At 39.0% G+C, this 4,144-nt stretch overlaps 1 non-coding gene across 1 annotated transcript; it reads right to left on the reverse strand.

Moving 5' to 3' along the window:
- Positions 1 to 843: 843 nt before the first annotated feature.
- LOC114061875 lies at positions 844 to 945 on the reverse strand. Its single transcript, XR_003572241.1, has one exon. It is a non-coding gene; the product is annotated as a U6 spliceosomal RNA (small nuclear RNA).
- Positions 946 to 4,144: the final 3,199 nt, after the last annotated feature.

The raw sequence follows: 4,144 nt of genomic DNA on the forward strand, positions 1-4,144 counted from the left end.
TTTTAAAATCCAAACAGTATGTCCCCTTGTACAAAGGATTTTGGCTTAATTTGGCACATTATAAAGGTACTGGTTATTAATAAAATTATGTCGAAGTTCAGATTTTGAAAACTAACAGGCTGAGGATTTGGTTTAGCGTGGAGCAATGAACTAATCGGTCTGTGCACTAAATGAAACTGCTCTAAAGACTTTCAGGTCTGGGTTTTGGGATGGGTTTTTTCAATATTAGCTGTTGGACAAATACTTTAATGTTTAAAAAAATACACTAACCTGGAATTCTTCCTGATAAAGCCTTAAACTAAATAGATTGTAAAATCATAGAATCATTAGGGTTGGAAAAGACCTCCAGGATCATCAAGTCAAGCCTTTGATCAAACACCACCATGCCAACTAAACCATGGCACTAAGTGCCACGTTCAAACGTTTCTTGCACACTTCCGGGGATGGAGACTCTACCACTCCCCTGGGCAGATCATTCCCATGCTTGACAACCCTTTCAGAGAAGAAAATATTCCTAATGTCCAACTCGAACCTCCCCTGGTACAATCTGAGGTCATTTCCTCTTTTCCTGTTGCTAAGAGTAGTGGCCAACTCCCATCTTGCTACAGCTGCCTTTCAGTAGTGTCCCTTGAGTCTCCTTTTCTCCAGGCTAAACAATGTCAACTTCTTCAGGACTTACTCTCTAGAACCTTCACCAGCTCTGTTTCCCTTCTCTGGACTTGCTCCAGCACCTCTTGTAGTGAGGGGCACAAAACTGGACACAGATCTCAAGGTGCTGCCTCACTGCTGTCCAATACAGAGGGACAATCACTTTCCTAGTTCTGCTAGGTACACTGCTGGCTCAAAAAAATTTTGCAACACTTCATGAATCTGTGTCATCCTTGAGCAAGGGCCATGTTAATCCTCTCTGTATCATTCCAGTTTTTGTATATGTGCTACCCACATGAAATATACAATACTGTTATTGACTTTCACTGTCATGGAGAGCTTAAGAATGGAGATACTGGCCATTGCAAATAACTACTAAATAGGATTGCTACATACCTATTTGCAACATGTTCCTATGTTTTTTAGTTTTTCCAGTCCTTTTTCCTTGGGAAACACCAAATACTATTTCAATAGGCAAAGAAACAAAATCAAAGATGATCAGACCTACAAGGACATGTGAATTTTGCCAAGAGATTAGCTTTATTTTTCCCCAGTAGACCTTCAACCAAGAAGGAAAGCCCAGCCAGGTAGTGTGGGGTGATTCATGGTGTCTGAAGCCAGAAAGGACCACTAGTACTGTTTAATCTCTAGCCACAGGATCCATGTTATTTGTTTCCCCTTAAAGGTCCTTAGAGAAGGGAATGCTAATGCCCCAGTGGTTACTGCCAGCCCTCTTGACTGCTCCAGTGTTGCAGGGTGAAGAGCTGAGGGCAGCCATGGGAAGAGAGGTGGTTGTGAGTAGCCGTGGTCAGACACCCACAGGATGGGGAAGGGGTGGGCTGACACCAGGAGCTGCATTTCAACAGTGTCCACTTCCTCACCTCACTGCCCCCCTCTCTAACTTCCTCTCTTCACAGCTGCCCTCGCCCCTCAAATCTCCCTATAGGATACAAATAGTCCACTCGTCCCTGTTCTTCTTCACTCACTTCTCCAGGGCTTACTCTGGCACCACCTTCACACCCGTACAACCTTACATCACTTTGCCTAATGTCAAAGATTAGGTTTTTACTCTGCATCTATTTTGGATGAGTTTTTCATGCTTCCAAGGATGCACAGGTCATTTTTTCAGGGGGCGTGGGCTGGCACCTCCACTTTGCAACATGCTTTTGCTTCCTGTTCTCAGCATTTCAGTGTGTTCAAACTCCTGCACTGAATTCAGGTCACTTATCCAGGTGATTCAGCACACTCTGTAACAGCTGACTCCTGATTGCTTTTCACAGCATCAACTTTGTGTCCCCTGCAAACTGCACCCAGTGTTCAGATTATTTTCAAACAATGGTTTAAAATGGTTTAGGACCAAGAGTTTCTCAGTGAGTTGTTAGTAATGGCCCAGATAATTAATACCTTTCCATTAATACATACATTTTGAGTGTTATCAGTCAAGTGGCTTTTAAATCATGTAATCTGTGCTCTATTAATTACATGTAATGCAGGATTTTAAAAAACAATGTCATGTGTAGTATGTCAAATGCCTTGGCGAAATTTAATTGCACCATAACAACACAGCTACCTTTGTCAACCAGACTTATAATCTTGTAAGAAAACCTTCAAGAAGATAATTTGACAAGAATTACTTTCTCTGAAACTATATTGAATAATATAGCTTTATTTTTAGTATGTAATTCCCTGTTGATAGAGTGCTGAATTTGCTTGATTTCCTTTTTTTCCCCCTAAGATTAGTATCAGAATAACTGATATATAATTTCCTGGGCCATTTTCTTTGAATACTATTATTGCTTTGGCAAGTCAGACATTCTTTGAAATATCTTTTCTTTCCCAATATTTGATAAAGAAAATTAACTCTGGTGTTCCAGAAAACTTTTTGGCTAATTTTTTTAAACTTCTTAGGTGAGAAAACATAAGGGTTTCAATGTTTGAAATATTGTGTTTTAGCAGAAGATGTTAACTATTCAGATGGGCTGTTAGGTTTAATTCCCTATAGTCTTTCATTCCAGTTACTAGGTTTTTGTTTGGTTTTGTTTTTGGTTTTGTTTTTTCTTAAATAAATCTATTGGCCAATATTACTGTTCATTTATTTCTGAAAGGAAGAAATGCAGGTACCAAGATGTCAGTGGGACCTCAAAGCTGATACTCGTCTTGTTCTGACCTAATGATGGGAGTGCTGGTTCATCTCATACTGAACCCATTAGGTAGCTGTATGCCTTATCTTTGGCAAGCATACCAGGAGAGTCTGCAGGGAGTGGTTTATTGATAAAAATGATGAATTTACATGTATGCCATCCCCTTTCACTAGAAATATTTTGCTGTCTACTTTTTCCTCATGATTCCGACCTGTCATGACACTTGGCAAATCACATTGTACCAAGAAATTCCTCTTTTCCTTTCTAACAGTGTTGTAACTTCATGCAATTTGAGAAGTCTTGAGGCCCAACAAGAACTGTGAATCTTCCCACAGCAAGGTTTGTCTGTTGGGAAAAGATACTGCCTGTGGTAAGCATCAAAGTGCTTCTGGAGAATTGTCTGTCCTAGACAATCCCACAGCTTTTCTTGTATCTGGTGGTTTACTGAGCATGACAACAGGTGTGGGTGACTTGTTGCTTTGTAGTTTGTTTGTTTGTTTGTTTGTTTGTTTGTTTTCATCAGAGATTTTTACATTCTAGAAAGGTGGTTTGGTCCTTGTGGTCTTTGAAAACTCTTGAAAATGTGCAACCTAGAGGTTGAAAACCTAGAGGCAAACACAGAAGTTGAGAGTTGAGTTCTCTGCCAAACCTAATTATTATACAAATCTGGTGACTTTCTACTACTTACCATCTTTAGATTTCAGATATGGTACAGTTGAAAAGTTATAAATAATAAATGTAGGATTATTTCAGACCAACTATTCCCAGAAAACTACGAATACATGTCTGGGCAATGCTGAGACCATACTGGTTTTTTTCTTTCCATCACCAGCCCCAGTCAGAGGTAAGGTACTGTGCTGCACAGACCTGTGGAGTAAACTAGGGTAATAAGGGTTAGAATAATTGTGCGCAGACAATTAGGCTTTACTTATAAGGAAAGATCTAGCAACAAGATCATAAATGTAATAACTTTATTTCCAGAATTATGAAAATCAACATGAAGCTATTGTTATAAATGAACTGGAATACCAGAGTCAAAAAATTTGCTCTGTTATTATTGAAATGGTGAACTGTTCAGTGTGTTTCATTTTGTCTTTGATGGAGATGACTTTAAACTGATATTCATTATTTCCATTTTTTTTGTTTTAGCACACCTTGTTGTTAGGAAGGATGCTTAAACGGTCCTTAATTACAGTAACATCTATAATAAAATCCAGGTGTTAGTACCTAGATATCTACCCACTGCTCTTCAGTGCATATCACCCCTATGAAAACAATTTATTTGTAAAAAAAACAAATAAAATCACGGAACAGGCATGTTAAAAAGTGAGTTCATTAACTTATACAGTGAGCAC

Source organism: Empidonax traillii, unplaced genomic scaffold (assembly GCF_003031625.1).
Source record: "Empidonax traillii isolate 1590-97213 ecotype Southwest subspecies unplaced genomic scaffold, ASM303162v1 scaffold366:size559255, whole genome shotgun sequence".
NCBI classification, from domain to species: Eukaryota; Metazoa; Chordata; class Aves; order Passeriformes; family Tyrannidae; genus Empidonax; species Empidonax traillii.